This window comes from Dasypus novemcinctus, chromosome 10 (assembly GCF_030445035.2).
Source record: "Dasypus novemcinctus isolate mDasNov1 chromosome 10, mDasNov1.1.hap2, whole genome shotgun sequence".
NCBI classification, from domain to species: domain Eukaryota; kingdom Metazoa; phylum Chordata; class Mammalia; order Cingulata; family Dasypodidae; genus Dasypus; species Dasypus novemcinctus.
In genome coordinates, this window is record NC_080682.1 from 35,992,685 (window position 1) to 36,017,382 (window position 24,698).

The 24,698-nt window shown below is 36.5% G+C and overlaps 1 pseudogene; it reads left to right on the forward strand.

The window, feature by feature from the left end:
* Window positions 1-565: 565 nt before the first annotated feature.
* LOC101439949 (tyrosine-protein phosphatase non-receptor type 11-like) lies at window positions 566-24,314 on the forward strand (annotated as a pseudogene).
* The last annotated feature ends 384 nt before the right edge of the window (window positions 24,315-24,698 follow it).

Consider the following 24,698-nt stretch of genomic DNA (forward strand, 5'->3'; position numbering starts at 1 on the left):
TAATGTTAAAATTCCTCCCACCTTTCCCCAAGGAGATCTATGGCCTGTTACAAGAGTAACTGTGTGCATTGGGGAAAGGGAAATGATCAGACGTTTTGGGGATTATTAGACACTAGCTCAGAAGTGACATTAATTCCAGGAGACCCAAAACGTCACTGTGGTCCTCCAGTCAGAGAAGGGCTTATGGAGGGGAGGTGATTAATGGAGTTTTAGCATAGTTCTGTCTCACAGTTGGTCCATGTGTCCCCGGACCCCTTCTGTGGCTATTTCCCCAGTTCCAGAATGCATAATTGGAATAGACATATTCAGTAACTGGTAGAATCCCCACATTGGATATGTGACATGTGGAGTGAGGGCTATTATGGTTGTAAACACCAAATAGAAGCCACTAGAACTGCCCCTACCTAGCAAAATAGTAAACCAAAAGCAAAACCAGATTCCTGGATGGATTGCAGAAATTAGTGCAACAATCAAGGATTTGAAGGATGCAGGGATGTTGATTCTTACCACATCCCTATTCAACTCTGTTATTTGGCCTGTACAGAAAACAGATGGATCTTGGAGAATGACAGTGGATTGTCATAAATTCAACCAGATGTTGCCTCCAATTGCAACTGCTGTCTCAGATGTAGTATCATTGCTTGAGCAAATCAACACATCTTTTGGTACCTGGTATGCAGCTGTTGATTTGGCAAATGCTTTTTTCTCAATTGCTATTAGTAAGGACCACCAGAATCAGTTTGCTTTCAGCTGGCAAGGTCAGCAGTATACCTTCATAGTTCTGCCTCAAGGGTATATCAACTATCCAGCCCTATGTCGTAATATGTCATAATATTGTCTTTAGGGATCTTGATCAGCTCTCCCTCCCATAAGACATCACACTGGTCCATTATATTGATGATATCATGTTGATAGGACCTAATGAGCAAGAAGTAGCAAAGACTCTAGACTTATTAGTAAGACATTTGCATGAGAGAGGATGAGAGATAAACCCAACTAAAATACACTGTTCTTCCACCTCAGTGAAATTCCTAGGTGTCCAGTGGTGTGGGGCATGTCAAGAAATTCCTTCTAAAGTGAAGGATAAGCTGTTGCATCTGGCTCTTCCTATGACCAAAGAGAGACACAATGCTTAGTTGGTCTCTTTGGATTTTGGAGACAACACATTCCTTATTTGGGTGTGCTACTCCAGCCCATTTACTGGGTGACCAGAAAATCTGCTAGATTTGATTGGAGACTGGAACAAGAAGAGGTTCTGCATCAGATCCAGGCTGATGTGCAAGCTGCACTACCACTTGGGCCATATGACCCAGAAGATCCAATGGTGCTGGAAGTTTCCATGGCAAGTAGAAATGATATCTGGAGCCTTTGGCAGGCCCCTATAGGGGAATCACAATGCAGAGCCTTAGGATTTTGGAGCGAAGTCCTGCCATCCTCTGCAGATAACTACTCCCCTGTTGAGAAACAGCTTTTGGCCTACTACTGGGCCTTAGTAGAGACTGAACACTTAACCATGGGCCATCAATTTGCAATGAAAATGAGTTACTTATCATGAGCTGGGTATTGTATGACCCACCAAATCATAAAGTTGGGCATGCACAGCATCACGCCACAATAAAGTGGAAGTGGTATACATGAAACAGGGCTTGAGAAAGTCCTGAAGGCATGAGTAAGTTACATGACTAAATAGTCCAAATGCCCATGGTCACCACCTCTGCCATGTTACCTTCTCTTTCCCAGCCCACAGCTTTGGCCTCTTAGGAGTCCCTTAGAATCAGTTGACTGAGGAAGAGAAAACTCATGCCTGGTTTACAGATGGTTCTGCACAATATGCAGGTACCACCTGAAAGTGGACAGCTTCAGAACTGCAGCCCCTTTCTGGGACATCTCTGAAGGGCACTGGTGATGGCAAATCCTCCCTGTGGGTGGAACTTCAGCAGTGCACCTGGTTGTTCATTTTGGTCAGAAGAAGAAATGGACAGAAGTGCATTTGTACACTGATTCATGGGCTGTTGCCAATGATTTGGCTGGATGGTGAGGGACTTGGAAGAAACATGATTGGAAAATTTGTGACAAAGAGGTGTTGGGAAGAGGTATGTAGATTGAACTTTCTGAGAGGGCAAAAATCATGATAATTTTTGTGTCCTATGTGAATGCTCACCAGAGGGTAACTTCAGCAGAGGTAGATTTTAACAATCAAGTAGATAAGGTGATCCATTCTGTGGCTAATGCTCAACCTCTTTCCCCAGCCATTCCTTTCTGCAGCGGCTTGCTCGGTCGGTAGAGGTGGGGTCTGGCTGCGGACGAGGGGTCGGTCCAGCTCTGGACGAGGGGTCGGTCCCGCTTGGGACGAGGGGTCGGTCCGGCAGCAGATGAGGGATCGGTCTCACAAGGGGTTGCGCGGTTCGGCTGACGGGGTCGCCCGGCGAAGCCGGCGACGAAGGGGTCACCTGGAGAAGCAGGCGACGAAGGGGTTGCCCAGAGAAGCAGGCGACGAACTGGGGACAAGGGAGGCCAGGCCCTTGTCGGGGGCTCTCAGGACTGGAGGGCGCACGGCAGAAGAACTACCGCGGAGACAAGGTAAACACGCAAGTCCACTTTATTGAGGGAGAGGCAACAGTTCTATAGGGGCTGGGGAAGGCTGATTGGTCGAAGCCACGCGCTGTTCTGATTGGTTGCCGGCAAAAGGTCAGTGGGCGGTACTGGACGGGGGAGGGGTGGTGGTTAGGGATTGGCTGTCGCTGTTGCTGGGGGAAGGGGCAGGGTTTAGGGATTGGTGGCTGCTGTTGCTGGGGTGGAGGGCAGACTTGAGTTTCCCGCCCACGCCTGGTTGTTGCTGCTGTCGGGGGAGGGAAAAGGGCAGACTGGATTTCTCCGCCCACGCCTGGCTGTTGCTGCTGTCGGGGGAGGGGAAAAGGGCAGACTGGAATTTTCCACCCTGCGCCTGCGCAGGGAGAAGGAAGAAGAAGGGTGCCGCCCCACAGGCATCGTGTGGCGCCATCCGGGAGGAGGGGCGGCCGTGGAAGCATGGCTGCCGAGAAGGGGAGACCCGAGGGCACTCTGCGCCCATGCCGAGCTTCCTTCAGGGGTGGCAGTGAGTCCGACCAGCCACCCTATTATGGGGGCAGCGGCTTGGCCTGCCGCGGCTGCTCCCCCGCCAGGCCAGCAAACCACACTTCAGCCCGAGGGGTGACCGCACTTTCATGGCCCAGTGGGCTCATGAATAAAGTAGGGATGGAGGGTATGCATGGGCTCAGCAACATGGATTTCCCTCTACCAAGGCTGACTTGGCTACAGCCACTGCTGAGTGCCCAATCTGCCAGTGGCAGAGATCCACACCTAGCCCCCAATATGGCACCATTCCTCGAGGTGATCAACCTGCTACTTAGTGGCAGGTTGACTATATTGGACCACTTCCACCATGGAAGGGGCAGTGATTAATTTTAATTGGAATAAACATATACTTTGTATATGGGTTTGCGTTTCCTGCATGCAGTGCTTCTTCCAAAACTATCATCTGCGGACTTCCTGAACGTCTTATCTACTACCATGGGATTCCACACAGCATTATTTCAAGATCAAGGAATCCATCTCACAGCAAATGGTGTGTAGGAATGAGCACATGCCCATGGAATTCACTGATCTTATCATGTTTCCCATCACTCTGAAGCACCTGGATTGATAGAACGATGGAATGGCCTTTCAAAGACTCAATTACAGTGCCAACTAGGTGCAATACCTTGCAGGGCTGGGGCAGTGTTCTTCAGGAGTCTGTGTATGCTCTAAATCAGCATCCACTCTATGGTGCTGTTTCTCCCATAATAGAATTCATGGGTCCAGGAATCAAGGGGTATAAATGGGAGGGGCGCCACTCACTATTACCCCTAGTGAACCACTAGGAAAATTCTTGCTTCCTATTCCTGCAACCTCAAACTGTGCTGGTCTACAGGGTTTAGTCCCAAAAGAAAGAGTGCTGTCAGCAGGTAACGCAATAATGATTCCATTGAACTGGAAGTTAAAACTGTCACCTGGCCATTTTGGGCTCCTATTACCTCTGAATCAACAGTCAAAGAAGGGAATTACTGACAGGCTGGGGTGACTGATCCTGACTATAAAGGAGAAATAGGATGGCATCTACATAATGGGGGTAAAGAAGAGTTTGCTTGTAATACAGGAGATTCTCTGGGGCATCTTCTATTATTGCCATGTGCTATGATTAAAGTCAGTGGAAAATTGCAACAACCCAATCCAAGAAGGACTAACAATGGCCCAGAATCTTTAGGAATGAAAATTTGGGTCACCCACCAGACAAAGAACCATGGCCAGCTGAAGGGCTTTTTGAGGGTAATGGAAACATGGAATGAGTAGTGGAAGAAGGGAGTGATTTAATATGAACTTAGACCATGGGACCAGTTATAGAAATGAGGACTATAATGGTCATAAAACTTTCTTCCTTGTTTCATTATGATGATGATTGCACATGAATACAAAATGAATTTTTGTCTTCTTCCTCAAACTTTCCCCTTATCATATAACAAGTTATATCCATTTCATGTCATAATATTTGAGAATGTCAAGTTTGAGAGTGAATATTACCCAAGAATTTGCATCCTTTTCTGGATAGAATTAATGTGTTTCCAGTTGTATGCAGGAGAGCTGAACATTGTTAGGCAGAAATATAAATATATGCATGTCTGTTATTGTTTTTATTTAGAGACTAAGTATGGTTTAAGGTAATGTGTATGGTTGCTGATTTGACAAATGGTGGACTACAATGGTTAGGCTATTGTGTCAATTTGACCGGGTAATTGTGCCCAGTTGTTTGGTCAACCAAGTTCTGGGCTAACTGTAATACAAGAGTGTTTATGGACTTTAGTCTTTATTTTACTACAGTGGTAAATCATAGAGAGCTGGTTCTAATTATATCCATCAGGGGTATTGCCATCAGCAATGAGTGATGCTTAACCCAGTCAGTAGAATCCCTTAAAAGGGGAAGTGATTCCAGCATTGAGAGAGAATTTCCCAGATCGTCTTTGGACAGCCAGCCTCTCCCAGAATTCGTCAAGAAACTTCACTGGACTTTCATTGCAGCCCCTGGTTGTGGCCCACCTGCAGAACTTGGGTTTGTGCATCCCCACAGCTCCATGAGAGATTCTTATAGAATTGCATACTACTGACAGATATCTCTTGTGGATTCTGTTTCTCTAGAGAACCCTAATACAGATGTCAACAAATCTTTATAGTCTGAGTTAAGATCTTATAAATCAAGGTTACGTTATATATAATTATGCTGATTTACATTTCTTCAATATTGTTTGTCTGATATTCATAATATACAACATCCACAGGTATACTTAATGTCCCATCATATCATTCCTCAGTACTGGATGTTTATTGTTTTATAGTTTTGCTGCTTTCTGTATCAAGAAGACTTTTAGAGGAAGAATTTCATCTCTTCTTATGATCCGGGAAATTGTGGAAAACTAAATAAAATTAACAAGATTTATGTTTGGCAAACTAACATATAAAATTCATAGTGATTGCAATTCATAGTGATTGCATACAAGCATAAGAATTAGCATAAAGCCTATTAGGCATATCCTTATATTTATAAAAGAAATGTGATTGTCTCAAGGTAAAAAAAAAATACACCATTGGCTTTTAAAAAGCTTTGTTGAAATAGGATATTCAAAAATGAGCAAAAGTTTAGAAAACATTAAAATGTTGCCCAAATTTTTAACATCATTTAAGCATGAACTGCACTGCAGTAGCAGGATGCTTTTTAGAGACTAGCATTGTAAAACTGATGTGAAGAAAGAAAAAGGCAGAATGTGCGAACAATAAATGGTGTAACCAAATTATTGCAAATGGAGATAAGCAATAAGAAGTGAGGAAGGTGACTTTCCACTTCATTCTGATGAGACGCCATCCTTAAATATTAAGTTCTTTGAAGGAATTGGAACTCCCATAGCATCACAAGAAGATTGCGAAAGCAAACTGGAAAAGCTGGCCTCTGTGTGAATGTCCAATGTTGAAGCACCTGCCTGGAATGAGTATTAATTTTAAGTCACTTTTTTCCCCTTATTTTTATTGTATCTTTTTCTCAGTATTGTTTGGGTTTACTTTGTTTTTATTTTCCTAAATCTTGATACCTAGGATACCTATATCATTAGTTAACACATTTCCTTATTTTTTAAACTTAGTAGTGATAAATTTATAGGCCTACTGATTTTTAAATGATACTAAAGGAAAATTATGAATTTATCAAGTCTAGTAAATTCAACAATTTAAAGAGAATGGAAAACATACCTTGAATTATATCAGATAAAAAGTTAAAAATTAAGCAATGAATATTCTCTGTGGCTTTATTTTTTCCAAAAAGACAGATTTTTTTGTCTTACATCTTCTTACCATGAAAACTAATATCCAGATTGCTTAAATAGTGCTTTATAGTAAATATTAAAGAAGAAATAAACCCAATTATAAGTGAACACTTCAAAATTTAATGTTATTAGACCACCATTTCTCTCATAATTGAAACCTAATAAGTTCTATACATTCCTTCAGATTTTCTACATAGATGATCATAAAATCAGTAAACATCTTACTAAACATAGATTCCTTTTTTTATAATAATAAGTTTAACATGTTTTGAGAATAAGTTCAATATGTAGAAATAAACTTCCATGAATCCTCTAGCTTCTAGAGGTTCCTGGAAATCTTTGAACAACCTCAGGTTCTACATGCATCATGCCAATCTATGTCTCCATCTTCACATAGCATTCTTCCAAAGTTCAGATTCTGTGTTCAAATTTCCCTCTTATAAGAAGCTCACCTTATATTACAGTGTGGTCTAACCCATATATTCATTTCGTCTTAACTAATTACATCTTCAAAGGCCCTAGTCCAAAAAAGATTATATTCACTGAAAAATGGGTAAGGATTTGAACATAATTTGAGTGGAACACAATTCAGTGAAAACAGTTATTTAAAACGGCATCAAAATATTAAATATTTGTGGATAATTGTGACAATGTTGCAAGACAAGAGCACTGCAACTGTAATTATGTTGAGAGAATGAAAAATAAACTTAAGAAAATTAAGAAAATATTTTGCTCATTGTTGGAAGCCTCAACATTATTAAGATTTCAGTTCTTCCAAAATTAATCTCTATGTCAATGCAATTCCAAACAATCTCTAAGGGAAAAATTATAATTTTACTCACTGATTTTAACATTTTTATGTAAATAAAATGGATCTAGATAAGCTCTCAGACTTTCTAAAAAGAACAAATTTGGAGAACTCCCCCTAAATTTGTCTCATGGTATATTATAAAACTACAATGATCAAAACAAAGCATAGCGTTTTCATAAAGAAAGACAAGCAGACAAAGAAACAGACCAGAAAGTATTGTAGTTGATCTGTACATATGTGCTCGCCTAAAATCTCAGCCAAGTTTTCTTGGTAATTCAATGGAGCAAGGATAGTCCTTTTATTAAATAGTGATGGATCATTTGGACATCCATATGTACTGTAAAAATAAACCTTGAGTTATACCTCACACATCATACAAAATTATTTCAAAGTGAATTTTAGAACAATATAAAATGTAAAAATACAAAGTGTTTAGAATAACAAGTATGAAAATTTTCTGACTTTGGCTTAAGCAAAAAGTCCTTAAAGATGATTCCAAAGGCATGATTTCTTGAATATTATATTATTACATATATAATTAAATAATGAATAGATATAGATAGATAGAAGCAAGCTAGCTAGACTTCACCTTATCAAAATGAAAACTTTTGCAGCAAAACAAATTTGCAATGACCAGACATACACTCAGGATTGAATTAATAATGTTTTACATTGCAACTAAGAAAACTTCCTGCAATGAATACCCAGATGTGTGTTTTCATGGGGGGAAGAGAGTGCACTAAGCTACTTCTTTGAGGGAAAAGTGGTCAGCCAGACATTAGGGTGAAATTAAGGATCAAACACCGGATTCTTAGAACCTTCATTCCCCAGTGACAGAATCCTTCATTAATTCAGGTTTCCTTAACTTTTAAAGCCTAGAACTAAGAACTGAACTTAGAATTATCCATTTCTTTCACTTAAATAAATTCACAGAGCCTTGTTCTACTATGTAGTAGTTATTTGAACTGGTTTTTAACTTCTAGATCATTGTTGTCCTTATGGGAATAATAAAGTTTATAGCACTTAATTTAAACTATGCATTATTGTGAGGGTAAGTGATATGATGAACTAAAATTGCCCAATATTTTCTCCATGAGTTGTTATTATCTTAATTATTTTTCTAAGAAAGTTGACCTGATCCAGATTGTTATTGAAAAATACTGATTTCCTGAAGTTTTAAATGTCTGAGAAAAATTTTAATAAATGGATTTGTGAATGGAAGAGAGGGAAAGGCTAACTGAGCTTCAGTATGTGCATTTAGGGACTGAGCTTCTGCAACCTGTGCCAATGTGGAACATAGGAGAAAGAACCTCATGGTAAACAGGCAAAAGCTTCTCACATTTTGATTATATTCTCAATGATGTCTTTTCCAGATCTAGGATGCATATGGGAAAAATATTTACTCTTTTTTCTTATATTTCCTCTTGCCTCTCATTCCTCACCATTTATTTGCAATTTTAGTCCCTGGGAACAAAAACCTTAACTTATTCTCAGTCATAATCTCGCAGGTCACTGATTTTATTGTTTATTGCTCTATCTCCTTCTACTCATCTATGATATTCTTTTTTCTTTTAGTCTTTGTCATTTTATTTTTTTATTTTTTTATTTTTTTAAATGGACAAAATTTATTTATTTATGTTACTCTTGATTATGATCAATATTTGGACTCCATTGCCTCTCTTTACTGATCTTTGTTATTCCTCATCTCAGATTTTCCTGGTAACTAAACTGATACCATTCCAAGTTATATCATATATCCTCCTATTCTACAGATATTTAGGTAAGCACAGAGCCATCAGAGTTTCCTGAACCATGTGCCTGATGATACCATTTTGGGGCCTCCAGAGGAACTGCCTGAGGCAGGCCAAATCAAAGTTGCAAAGTAAATACCCAGAGGCACAAAGGACATTATCATGGACAATGATTTAGGAGCATTTGGAGAGAAATGATTAGACTACCTAACAGATATAATTTCTAATCTATTAATTTTTGCATTGTCACATAAGTTTATGTTTTGTTCTTCCAATCAAATTTTCTTCAGGCATAGGCATAAAACAGATGACTCCTAGGACTTCGATACTTGTGTTAAATTTTTTTTTTAAAGATTTATTTTTTATTTATTCCTCTACCCTTTCCCACGCCCCCTCCCCAGTTTTGTCTGCTCTCTGTGTCCATTCACTGTATGTTCTTCTGTGTCCATTTTGCATTCTTGTCAGTGGCACCGGGAATCTGTGTCTCTTTTTGTTGCGTCATCTTTCTGCGTCAGCTCTCCATGTGGGCAGTGCCTCTCCTGGGCAGGCTGCACTTTTTTCACTCTGGGCGGCTCTCCTTTTGGGGCTCACTCCTTGCACATGGGGCTCCCCTATGTGGGGTACACCCCTTGAGTGGCACGGCACTCCTTGCGCACATCAGGACTGCACCAGGTCACCACATGGGACAGGAGGCCCTGGGTTTGAACCGTGGACCTCCCATGTGGTAGACCCTATCCATTGGGCCAAATCTGCTTCCCTGTGTTAACTTTTGCAGGCATTTCAAAATCCTTTCTTATTATTTTTATTCAGAGCTAGCGGCCAGATGTTAAATCTGAATTAAAAATTCAAAACTTAATTTCTGTGAAATAAAAATCCAATTTTCCTTGCATCCCTGACGGGTTTATCAGCAATATAGAGTGCACTCCATTTTGAAAATCTGTAGAGAAAATCTGTAGAGATTTATAAGATGTTTTGATATACAACTATTTTGAGAATTACATATGTGTGCTTAATTAGTGATCTACATTTCTCTACATATTCTTCAGATTTCAGTATTGAAAAAGAATTACCAGAATGGGTATCTCAGGGAGAATTCGTCCTGTTACAACCTAAAATTAACATGAAGTTCACTCAGAATTTATGGCCAGTGAATTACACATGCCACCATGGTTTGGAGAAAGCCCCACTAACCATGTGTTAGATGGTTGTATTCTATTTACACTTATCCAGTCGTTTTTCATTTTCTTGCAGGATAAGATAAATTGATTAATGTAAAGTGATTTAGCACACTATAATTTTAATTGAATAGTATTTACAAGAGGAATTCTAGTAAGAAAGAGTAAATTAAAGTAATGGAATTTTAATTGTTGGCAGTGAATTTCCCTGAGTCCCATTCTGGTATTTATGTATTTTCTTCCACATTCCTAGAAGGAATAGCCTTTCATGTTTACCAACAACACATAAGAATTTACTACCTTCCATACAAACTGACATCTTAAACAACAAAAAAAGATTCATCTGTGTCACCTATGGTAAGTTTATAACATGGTATGTTCTGATAACAGTATAAGAAAATGTGATTATTGGGTGGAAACTTTAACTATGAGAGCATCTATTGCATGTGCTATAGCACACACAAAAAGGCATGCAAACTATTAAAGGTATAAATTAATCCTTTCACTATATTTTCTAATGAAAGACAAAATTAGACTAAGGATTACTGTTAAGAATTACCTTAAATAGGCAGTTTAGTGTCAGAACAACTTTTTTTTCCTATTAATTATAAAAATTAAAGTGTACGAGATCACCCTCTTTAAATCTATGTGTTCTTCTGGTTGTTGTTTTATTTCTTCTTTGACTGGGTTTACATATGTGTGTGAAAATTTCAGTGTTGCTAAACTCTTTGTTCAAAGAAGAAAGGAACAGGAAAATAATCTGTGTGACATGAACCTGTATGAAAAGCCTATTTCGTATTAACTCGTATCTTTTATTATATTTCTGAATTATGTAACAAATTCTCAACTGCATTGATGAGGAAATCATATGAGGTTTAAGGAAAGAATATTAATGAATAGGCTAAATATTCAGAACTGGTCAGTTTATTTTACACTCCTCACCATTTCTACCACTGTCTTTTTGCCATTATTTAAATGATATAAACAGTGTTTGGCTAATAATTCCTTCCTCCATCACTTATGCCTGTAAAACTTTCCTAGGAGTTTTCCTTACTATCTCTATGGTGAAAAAAATATTATTTCTGTTAATGATAATATTTCTTCTCAGCTGAATGTACTCGTTTCCCTATACCTTTTTAAATTGCAGTGATCATAATATCATTTTCCCTTAAAATGACAGATGGATTTTTAGGGCTTGTATAGATTAAACACTTATCACGATCTAGAAAACAAGTTAGAATCATTACCTAAAGAATGTACATTTAGGCACAATTGAAGAACAATTTTTTCAAAGTGGTTTAGAATCAGAGAATTCTGGACTACATATTTGTTTAAACTGCAAGATAGAGATTTACATAAACACTGAGAAAGACAGCCTTGGTGATTTGGTACCATCTCAACTTTCACAATCTTTTCCCTAAACTGAGAACTCATGGTAGATCTCACAGCTGCACCCTGGAAAACTTTCCCCCATACTGCTCTACTCTCACAAATGAGATGCAGCACCAAACTCAGTGATTGGAATACCTGACTTCTCATAACTGCAGTGGATAGATTACTGATTCAGAAAAGCTAATGAGCTTTCATGCTCTGACTCTAATTTATTGGACTGAGATTATTAGGTGATCTTATGAAGTAACTCACCAAACTACTAATAAAGCAATTATATTTAAACCAATGTATTTAATATAAATAAATGTATGTGATAACATCATACCATCTTATGAAGAATCAGTATCAATCATAAGAAGAAAAAAGTGAACAAGCCACCCTTTAAATTATTTTAACTGCTAAACATAATGTGCCCATTACTTATTTTCTTTTTGTTTAAAAAAGTTAAATAGTAAGGCTTAAAGGACTACTGCAAACCTTAGAGGAATACAAAGAAACTTTCTCATTGATGAAATAATAGTAAATAATTTAAAATTCTCTAGAGTGGACTATTTTTAATATTTCTTACCTGTTACCCATTTGATATCTAAAATCATCCTAAAGAAAGTGAGCTTGAATTTGTGAATCAAGGCATCTGATGATAACTTAAGAAACTTGCTACAAAAATATTCATTAAAAAAAAAAGGTCATCCAGATATAGCTGCCACATTGAATCCAGACTAAGGTAGAAGATGTGCTATAGTTTCACAGCTTCCTAGGATGCCAGGTAACTCCTCTTCCCTGTATAATATAGTTCATTGAGGTTCTCTCTATTCTGCAGTCTCTTTTTCCCAATGTAAATAATGTCCCAAGATTGTGCAAAACATGACTCTTTCATCACGCTCTTAATGCAGCAAGTAGCCACTGAGTACAATCTGACCACACAGCTTGTCTTACAATTACACTGTATCTATCATGTTCTTATTGACTCTTGCTTTTGTGGATTCAATTATATATAATATTTCTAGCAAAAACCATGAACTATAGACAACTCACACATACTTGGATAATTCATTACTTATATATTTCCTTTACCAATTGCCATCACAATCTTATTGACAGCACATTTTATAAATATTATTCCAACATATGAAATATAAATAAGAGAAGTGAATGAGACTCCAGATTATTTTCCACAACCACAGCTGCTAATAAACAGTTAGAAAATCTTTTTATGTGTACTTTCAACCATTCTTTGCTATTCAATATAATTGATGCTATATTGGTCTAGTATATCCAAGTGACAATAGTTGCTGAAGGAAAACACAATAATCTCTACCATATTAAAAATTTCCAATTAAGTATAAGCATTTCCTGAGTATTCAGTTGCAGAAAATTAAAGGAGGCAGTTCATTCATGCTGGAAGAAAGTAATTTGACTCTATGGATAATGCACTTCATTAAAATTAAAAAAAAAATGTAATGGAGGAAATGAAACTTTTGTTTTTATCTAAATAACATAATTAACAGGAATAAAATATTTTAAGATTAAGTTAATGTTTAAAATATTATTTAATCTTCACTGGTAAAATTAAATAATACACATTTATTCTCATTATAAAATTATTTCACAATATATAAAATAAAACAATAGAAAGAAAAGTAATATCATTTAATTAATAAACATAATTAATATTCTGTGCATGTCAATCCATAGTTTTGGTAAATTTTATATTATTGTATTCATACTGATATAGTCTTCATCCAAATTTATTTATTTTTCTTTTCAGGGTCTTAACTCATTGCTACATTTTACACACTTACTAAAGTATATAGAAAACCACATTTCCATTTCTTTGGGGCTTTGTTATCACCAACACATACAAATATTTTACTCTGTGCTCTTCTTATTCAATTATGTTTCCATCTTGGTAGGAAGCCTTGTGATCCTTGTCTCCATTAGCTACAAACTCCCTTTATTATCAACCCATGCACTATTTCCTGAGCCTTTTATTCTGTATGGACATCTGTTACACCTCTAGTGTTACACCCAAACGGATCAGTGACATGTTAGTAGCGACAAAAAATCATCTCTTACCAAGCACTTCTTGGGAGGTATTGAGATGTTTATTATTGCTGCCATGGTATTCGATCATTATGTACCGTAAATCTGCAAACCTCTGTACTACGTCATTATCATGAACAGGACAAGATGCAACCTTCTAATCCTAGCTGCTTGGGCTGGTTGGGCTCTCCATTCCTTTCTCAGTTTTATCTGATACTAGGTTGCCCTTTTGCACTCCTAACGAAATTGATCATTATTTTTGTAGTATATTCCCAATGCTGAAAGTTGCCTGTACTGATACCTATTATCACAGGTTTCCTCATAGTTGCAGATTCAGATATGGTCACCTTAGTAACCTTTGTGGTCCTATTTGTTTTTTATGCCATTATGTTATTCACGCTAAGAAATCATTCAGCTGCTGGAAGACATGAAGCCCCCTCTACCTGTGGGTCTCATATCACTGTGGTAGTCTTATTCTTTGGTCCAATCTTTGTCTACATAGAACCATCAACCACTTTCCCTGAGGATAAAATATCTGTACTATTTTACACCATCATAGCTCCTATGTTCAATCCCCTAATCTATACTTTGAGAAATACAGAGGTGAAAAATATTATGAGAAAAATTTGGTGTCAAATATTATTTTTGAAGGAAGTATGCAATTAAAGTATAATTGAAAAGATAGATATTACCTTATAGATTAAAATTTGCATTGCAATCATGTATGTCATGGCTGAGGGTAAAAGGATTTACAGTTTCATTAATCAATTACTAATTTTACTGTGCATAAAGCTTTTGGGCACATAATTTGTTTCGTGGAGTATTGAATGGAATAGGTAGTATTGTCTGAAAAAAATCTTAGGCAAATATATGAAGGAAATGCATTCTTAATCAGTGAATTTTAATTAAAAACTCAATTGTGTAATATAAATACTATAATAGTGGACTCTTTTTAACATGGTTCTGGGGGTCAACTCTTCTGACTTTCTGTTAAAAAAATAATTGTTAATGAAAACAGACAAAAACCCAATAGTGCAGAAGGCTGAATACACAGTATCTAGTATTGAATCTATTGACCACTGAAAATCATTAATGTAAACATTAAGGGAATGAACTATATAATTCAAGATTTGACTACCTCCTCCCTTGTTAAAATTGGTAAACAATTGTCTAGTCTTTGGATCTGGAATCAAAATTCTTTCATATGAATAAGTGAAAAAAATCAGCAAAATACAAAAAATGGCTTGGAAAAAATACAGGTATACACACACGCAAGCAAAACAGTATTACACAATAAATATAGCATAACATCTAGGAACTATCAAGAAGAGTCTCCTGAGAAAAATTTCCTAAAAATGTTCTAGGTACAAAATTTGTTAAAATGACTCTTAGAAAGCAAAGCACATATCATAAGGGAGAAGGGCCTATTAACAGGAAAATTTGAAAAAGAAAATATGAGAAACAAATTATGTATATACAATAAACAAGTTACAATCATTCTGGAAGCATTGCACTAAAAGGAAAATGATCAGAAAAAATAATGAGACTGATAAAACTAAGTAGAGCTCTCAGAGTAGAAAGGAATTGGATAAATTATACTTTTGTCAATATAATAATAAAGGAAACAAATTATTGCTAGATTTAATTTATTTTTGGAAAAGCCATAATAAGACATTATGGCAAAGGTGGAAGATTTGAGCAGTAATTTTGGGACATGGAACATTTTATCACCACACTATTTATATTACATTCTTCACAAAAAAGAAAATTAAAACCTTCCCATTTAATAAGCTTATTATATAAACAACTTGTACCTTTTTCAAAAACTATTTTCAAGCAAGTATTCAAACATAACGTCTCTTCTTCTTTTTCTTTGTGTGCACTGTTCTCACATATGGGGACCATTACCTGTATCACTAACAATTAAGCATTAATAATGGAATTAGTGATGTCTAGAAGGCCAATCTCTTTAACAGATAACCCCAAGTATAAATCAGGGAGGGAATGAAATTCAGCAAACTATCAGACTCTTAAGATATCCTTTTTATTATTTATTTTTTACATGCAATACTATCCCAATTACTTCTGACCCTTACATATTTTGTGAAGCACAAAAACCAACCTCACTCTGTGCCTTGGTTTCCATTTTTTCAGATTTTCTCCCTGTCCAGGCACTTACCATTTATCAGCAGAATGACTACATTATTTTCAAACAGCACTTCCCTGATTGCATTCTTCTCCACAGCCAGGGGGAGATCTGGGAAAAACCACAGGAGCAGCAAGGTTTGTCTTTAATGCCAGGATCTCCTCTTGGATATTTCACCTCTTAAGATTTTTCATATATCTAAGTAAAAACTTATGTCCGTTTGGAACCTGGGAGCCTCTGACATATAAAAGAAAACCATTCTATCTATTCCAAAGGAATATCTCAAACTATTTAAGTATTTTTAATTTGGATGATTTGGTTTAATGTACTAATTTTCCAAGGAATATTTGAATTTTTTAAAGTAAATAAAAGTGTCCATATGTATATGTGCCAGTGTGTTCATCATGCTTATGTCTCTGTAAGTATGACATGGGAGTCACTTGTATTTCTTGAGGAAAGTTAAGAGGAATGACCCTTGCCATCAGCGATTAAGCGCTTCAGATGAGTGATGTCTGACACTGAAAAGCACATAAAAACTCATGAAAAGTCTAAGGCTGATTTATTTCTGTTCTTTGAGTTTAATTTGCTTATCTGCTCTTTGAAATTGATGTCGAGGAAGAGCAGGCATGCTATAAACGTGAGGATAAGCTCATGCACTTTACTTTTCCTGCTAAATATGGATATGGTTCTCAAACTATTTAGGACATCTAATTGATGAAACCCTGGTGGGAGGTATGTGTAAAAGTTTGATATTATTTATGAATTCCAGAAAAGTTATTGATTATGTTTGTAAACTGGGCTGCTCCTCTGGGTGTGATACCTGATACTCTTTAATGTTATTAAGTTCAACGGTTTTACATATACTTGATTAAATCCAGATTAGGACTTTGATTTGACCACATGAGTAGGGAGTGACGCTGGGTTAAGTCCCCGTCCCCTTGGTGGGCTGATAGAAACAGACACTCACTCAAGAAGACACACAAAAAATGGCACGGGAAGAAAGAATGCTCCCTAAACATGGCAGAGAAGAAAATTTTGATCCTAAAGTCCGGGGAAGAGAGATGAGCCATTTTCCTGAGAGTTTGCAGGTGAAGAGAACAGAGCAGCTGAGCTGAAGCAACCCGGGAAGAAATAAACCTTATGCCAACCTATAGCTGAGATCAGAAGAAGCAGGTTCTTCAGAGACTTAAGAGGAAATAGGAAGAATAGACCAAGCCTGCCATCTTACTTCAACACGTGGCAACTGGTTTGGGTGAGAAAGTACCTTTTATGGTACCTTGAGTTGAACTCTTAGGGTCTTGTAACTGTAGGTTTTTATCCTAAACAATTACCCTTTATAAAAGCCAACAGATTTCTGTTACTTTGCATCACCACCCCTTTCATTGACTAATCCAGCATGCAAATTTATATTGTAAATTAACATATATATGTAAAATTGATGGATTATAGTTTATATTAGGTTTTATGAATAACGTCAAACAGCATTTCAATGTGTTTGTAGAACTTTTCACTACTACCAACTACATAAAAGGGTTCCATTGTATTTGTATTTTGTATTTTCCCTCTCCCTTTCTCTTGATGAGGATGCTAAAGGTTTCAAAATAATATTAATCTTCCAAAGGACCAACATTAGCTTTATTGATAATCTCTATTTTAGTCTATTTGTGAATTTAATTATTCTTTTTTAATATCTTTATCTCTATATTGTTTGATTTTAATTTCCTTTTATTTACTTGATCTTTATACCTGGGGTATTTAAATCATTTATTACACACTATTTTGCATCTTAATGTTAGAGGTAATATCTTTACACATTCTGCAGATTTTTTTATCTGCCTCCCACCCCACCCCTGCTTTGCAGCTTTGCTTGCTATCTACTATTGTGTATCTGTATTTTTTTTAATTCTGTTCCCCTCCGCCTTGTGGTTAGCTCGTTGTCTGTTCTCTGTGTCCATTTCCTGTGTGCTCTTCTGTGCTTTTACTTCTCTCCCTTTTTTCTTGCATCACCTTGCTAAATTGACTCTAGTTGACTCTCCACAGCACTTGTGGGCTGGGTGGCACTCTGCAGCATGTGGGCAAGCCTGCCTTCACAAGGAGGCTCTAGGACGCAAACCCAGAGTCTCCCACATGGCAGATGGGAGCCCAACTGATTGGGCCTCAGCCCCTTCCCACATTCTATAGATTTTAAAAAGATGATAAGGGAATATTATGAATATGTTGTGATCAATAGATTCAACAATTTAGAAAGAATGGAAAAATCCCTTGAATAATATAAATCAAAAAAGTAAAAACCTATATAATCTCAAAACACCTTTATGTCTTAAGAAATTGAATTCTATGTTCAAATCTTTCCAGAAGGAAAAACCCGTTCCATATAGTTCAACTGGTATATTTGTCCCAATAGTAAAGAAGGAATAATGTCAATTCTAAACAAACACTTCCAGGAAAAGGAACAAAACAGAATATCTGAACTCTTACGCCAGAATTTCACTGCCATGTATCAAATATAACTTTATTTACTTTTGTTAGCATTTTCTAAATGGATAATGACATCACCTATAAAAACAGATAATTTACATATTCCTTGCCAATCTGGATGACACTTTAAAAAAATAAATTAGACTGGGAGATTTAAGGGATGTAAGATAAATATACAAAAATTGAATATAAAAATATTACTTCTAAAAATCTGACATATTTTTAAAATGACATTTTAATAACTTAAAATTCTTCATACTTAATGAAGTGTGACAAACTATATGCAAGGCATTTACAGTGAAAAGTACAGAACTTTCATGAAAAAACTAAAAGAGCAGCTCATAAATCAAGTGACATTTCATGTTCATAGATAGAAACTCAACATTTTTAAGATGTCAGTTTTTGTTCCTCCCAAATTAATCCCTAGTCAATACAACACTTCCAAAATGCTAAGAAGGCTTTTTTCCTTTATATAAAACTTAACTCTATACTTTTATGCCAATTGCAAAGCATAATACAATTTATTTGTAGAAACACTATCTGATATCACCACATATTGTAAAGCTATAGCAATCAAAGCAGTGTGATAGGCTGTTCTTGATTATTTCAAAATGGTTATTTCTTCTCTATCCTGCTTTGGAAGCAAATGGAATTCTTTGTCTGAAATTCAGGGTGGGAACCTGATGGAGCTGCCTGAGGTAAAAAAGCCCGGGGAGTTCTCCTAAAACTGAGCCTCCCAGAGATTTTTAATTAGTCAATTACCCTTTGGTTTTCCTACCTAAGGCTCATTTCAGCCCTGATTTCTGCTCCACTTATGCTGTGATTCTTTGGAGCTGTCTCTCTCTTCAGTTTGGGGGCAGTCATATGATCTATGGCATCAATTCTCCAAAGGATGTTGATTTTCAGTTTTCAGCTTTTCTCCTGTTGTGAGGATGGGAGTGATGACTTCCAAGCACTTTGCGTGTCACAATGGAAATATATTTATTTTCATCAATACAGTTATTCAAATTTTTCTTATGATTTATTTCTTAAAAATTAGATCTTTAGTAGTGTATAATTTTAATTTCTAAATATTCATATTTAAATCTGTAAATATATTTTGCCTTAAATCCACTGGGCTTAGAAATCTGGATACTGCCTGTTCTTTAAATTATTGAGGTATTTAAAGTGGCCTAAAAATGACCTATTAAACATATTCTGTTCTGCATGCATATAAGATAAATGATTTATACAGATTTAAATATAAAAAGACATTTTTAGCTATTTGGGAGCCCTTGCCCTTCCAAATAAATTTGATCATTGGCTCTTCCATTTCTGCAAAATAGGCTGTTGGAATTTTTTATTGGGATTAGGTTGAATCTGTAAATCAGTTTGGGTAGAATTGATATCGTCACAATATTTAGTCTTCCTAGCCACAAATACAGAATGTCTTTCCATTTATTTAAGTCTTCTTTGGTTTCTCTCAGCAAGGTTTTATAGTTTTCTGCATACAGATTCTTTATATCCTTAGTCAAATTTATTCTTAAATATTTGATTTTTAGTCGCTATTATAAATGGAATTTTTTTCAGATTTCCTCCTCAGGTTTCACATCAGTAGCATATGGAAACATTTTTGAGTATTGATCATGTATTCTGCCACTCTGCTGAATTCATCTATTCATGTTAGTAGTTTTCTTATGGATTTTTCAGGATTTTCTGGATGTAGGATCATGACATCAGGAAATAGTGAAAATTTTACTTCTTCCTTTTCTATTTGGATGACTTTTATTTCTTTATCTAGCCTAATTGCTCTAGCTAAAATTTCTAGCACAATATTGAATAACAATTTTGATAGTGGGCATCCTTGTCTTGTTTCTGATATCAGGGCAAAAGTTTTCAGTCTTTCACCATTAAGTACAATGCTAGCTTTAGAGTTTTCATAAAACTTCCAAGCTTTTAGCATGCCACAATGGAAGTATATTCAGTTTCATCAATTATAGTTATTAAAACTTTTCTTGGTGTGGTGGCTCCATACACCACACCATGGAGCCTAGAGTGATTACAACTGAAAGTGGGAGGATTGCATCCAACATCCATGTGGAATCTGAGCCTCCTCTTGACATAGAGGTGCAATGGACACAACCAATCCAATGTCCACATAGAAGAGGTGGCATTGGATTGGGAAAAGTGGACATGGTGGCTGATGGGTATGGGGAAAGGCAGGAAGAGATGAGAGGTGGAGGCGTCTTTGGGATATGGAGCTGCCCTGGATGGTGCTTCAGAGGCAATCACCGGACATTGTAAATCCTCACAGGGCCCACTGGATGGAATGGAGGAGAGTATGGGCCATGATGTGGACCATTGACTATGAGGTGCAGAGGTGACCAAAGATGTACTTACCAAATCCAATGGATGTGTCATGATGATGGGAACGAGTGTTGCTGGGGGGGGGGGGGGGGAGAGGTGGGGTGGGGGGGTGGGGTTGAATGGGACCTCACATATATATTTTTAATGTAATATTATTACAAAATCAATAAAAAAATGTAAAAAAAAAAACTTTTCTTATGATTAATTTCTTAAAACTTAGATCTTCAGCAGTGTATAATTTTAATTTCAAAATATTTATATTTAAATCTGTATAAATCATTTTTCTTAAACTCATCTTGTTCAGAGATGTGAAAACTGTCTGTTCTTCAAGTTACTGAGGCATTTTAAATGCCCTAATAATGACCTTTTTTAAATATTCTGTTTCTGCATGAGGCTGTATGTTTCTTTAATTGTTGCATGTGTAATTCTTATATGATTAAACATGCCAATATATGCTTTTAAGCATTTTTTCCATACTGTGTTATTGCCTGCTTTATTTATCAAGAACTTATAAAATAATATTTAATTTCGTTAATTTATATGTTTTTTCATGTAGCTTTATCCAATGATATATATATATATATATATATAATATTAAACTTTTCTATCAGTTAGGATTTTACAACAAGAGAGCACAGAGTAAAATTCTGTAAAAGATTATAAGAATTTAGTTTCAATAGATTTAGAAAGATGTAAAAAAAAAGCACAAGGAATAAGCAGCACCTTGGTTTAGTAAGAGTACAAGTCTGATATCTGTTAAGTAGAATATAGAAGGTTCCCTAATGGTATAAAGAAGGGTGGAAATGGGTGATATGACAGAAAATGATATTTTAAAATGAAATAATAAAATAATAAGGACTTTGCATGGACCATAGAATTATTTGCTCTAAATTAAGGGCTATACTTAACTTGACTCTATTCCCTTTAGTTTATATTGATACTCTTCCTCTGCCCATAGTAGGAAAACATAAAATAAAAAATAAACAAAAGAAAAAAAACTAAGCAGTATCATGTTTTCCTAATGATAACCACTACCTTGTATTAACTGCTAACAAATAATACAAAAGAATATCTTGTAACACAAAACAATGTACGTGGATTTGAGGTTTTAAATGAGTATACATACTTAGAATCTTCTCCCATAGTTCCATAATGAAGTTCACAATTTTATATAAATTAGGAAAACCTTTATATTCTTCTAATTCCCTTATCACATTGATCAAATTAGATTATAAAGGAATAGTCGATGTTTAGTGAGTATTTTACAATGGAAAAATTCAGCAAATAGTCTTTGAAAAGGTTCTTCTAGTATATTGGTGTGATAGAAAAATAATTTTCATATGAGATTATCAATGCTATTATGTAAGTATTCCTGAAACACTGCTATCATAACCCTGGAGAAATAAATATAATTAAAAAAAGACGTAAAAGTCTGTATACCTGTTATAAGAGTACAGTCTTTATTTCTGGCAGGTTTAACTACACATGAATTGGTTGCTGTACAGCATACAGGGAAACTTTTCCCTCAGGGTTCCTCCTGTACCTTTTATTTTAAGATGTTCCAATGAATGTTTTCCTACAAGAATCTTTTAGATGGAAAACTCAGGGAAGTATGAGAGTCCTTCCATATATATTTACTGCTTTTATAGTACACGAGACAAATAAAATGACTCAATCTGAAGGACACTTAGACATACTAAAGAAAAGTAAAACGTGAGAGTAAACGTGCATGTTTAGTACGCATAAGTCTGTATGTATGGACAGCATGTGTGTGTTGGGTAAACATAGAAAAGTTTGAGGAGGAAGCGTGGGGAAAGAGGAGGAAGGGCTGTGGTGGGCTGGAGGGGGAGGGGAGTTTGGCTGTACTGTCTCTGGGATCAGGACTGGAGGGGGTTCTAAACATGGCCAGCTGGCTCAACCCACCCCGACCCCGACTGGTCCCTAGCTGGCCTCCCTCAAGCCAGATGTGACCAGGTCCAGCCATGCCTGAACCAGGAGTAGGTTTGTCCTGGAGCCAGAGGGCTGGAAGAACAGAGTGGAGATGGTTTCGCTCAAATAGCACTGGCATAGTAGACAGAAAAGCTACAGTAGACAAAAAGAGTTGACGACAGTTTTTTGACAATGCCCGGTAAAAGTAACCCTGGAAGCTTTACCCTTTTCACTAGAAGAATAGGAGCTGTCCAGGATTCAGAACACTGGTAACTACTATGATCTCTACGGAGGGGAGAAGTTTGACACTTCGGCTGAGTTAGTATTATATGGAACACCATGTTAAAAGAGAAGAATGGAGATGTTATTGAACTCAAATATCCTCTGAATAGTGCAGATCCTATCTATGAGAGGTGGGTTCATGGACACCTTTCTGGGAAAGAAGCAGAGATATAATTAACTGAGGAGGGAAAACATGGTAACTTTCTTGTAGGAGAGAACCGGATCCATAAGGAAAATTTTGTCCTGGTGATGACAAAGAGGAGAACAATGATGGCAAGTCTAAAGTGACCCACATTATGTTTCATTGCCAGAAAATGAAATTATGGTGGTTTACCTCTTTGACAGATCTTGTGTAGCAATACAAGAAGAATCCCATGGTGAAAACTTTGGGCATGAAACTACAGCTCAAGGAGCTCCTCAACACACCTGGTATCAATGCTGCTGAAAAAGAAGGCCAGGTATAAGAACTAAGCAAATTAGCTGAGACCACAGATAAAGTCAAACAAGGCTTTTGTGAAGAATTTGAGACATTGCAACAACATGAGTCCAAACTTTTCTACAGCCGAAAAGAGGGTCAGAGGCAAGAAAATCAACACAAAAATCGATATAAAAACATCCTGCTCTTTGATCATATAAGGTTCATCCTTCTGGATGGGATCCCAGTGAGCCTGTTTCAGATTATATCAATGCAAACATAATGCCTGATTTTGAAACCAAGTGCAACAATTCAAATCCCAAAAAGAGTTACATGGCCACACAAGTCTGTCTGCAAAACACTGTGAATGACTTCTGGTGGATGGTATTCCAGGAGAACTCAAGAGTGGCTGTCATGATAATAAAAAAAGTGGAGAGTGGAAAGGGCAAATGTGCCAAATATTGGTGTGATGAATGTGTTCTAAAAGAATATGAGGTCATGAATATTAAGAACATCAAAGAAAGTGTTGCTCATGACAATACGTTAAGAAAACTTAAACTTTCAAAGGTTGGACAAGACAATACAGAGAGAATGGTCTGGCAATACCATTTTTGAACTTGGCTCAATGGAGTGTCCAGGGGCTTGCTGGACTTCATGGAGGAAGTGCAGTATAAGCAGGAGAGTATTGTGTACATTGGGCCTATGGTGGTTCACTGCAGTGTTAGAATTGCCTGTACAGGAACATTCATTGTGATTAATATCCTTATTGACATCATCAGAGAGAAAGTTTTCAAAAGTGACATTAATGTGCTCAAAACCATTCAGATGTTACCATTTCAGAGGTCAGGGATGGTCCAAACTGAAGCACAGTATCGAGCTATCTATATGGCCAAACACTACAGCATAGGCTTGAAGAAGAGCAGAAAAGAAAGAGGAAGGGGCACAAATATACAAATATTAAGTATTCCTTAGTGGACCTGACAAGTGGAGATCAGAGTTCCCTCCTGCCTGGTACCCCTACACCACTCTGCAGAGAAATGAGAGAAGATAATGCTAGAGTCTATGAAAATGTGGGATTGATACAGCAGCAGAAAAGTTTCAGGAGACACAACTCACCAAAACATTGGCACAGAAGTAGATATGGACTTCCACTCTGTCCCTAAAAAGATCAAGAAAAGATGCAAGAAAAATTTATGTGAAGAATGAATTTGAATTTGGAAGGTTTGAGTTGCAGTTGACTACCCTTTGATAAGTGAAATTTGAAACCATTTAAAGACCTTGTGTACTAACTCAACAATACCTGATTTTACTCATTTTCTCAGATGAGAAGAAATTATCTCTACAATGTAGACAATGTTACATTGAAGGAGCAGTTAAATTTTCCTCTATATTTTACAGATTATGGTGACTCAAATTCTAGTTCTCAGCATTTGTTTTTGTTTATTTTTTTCCTTTTTATAACCTGAAATTAAAGTTTGTTTTTTGTTTGTTTGTTTGTTTTTTGTTTTTTCTCATTGTAGAGGATGATAGGGTACTTTCAAGAAGAG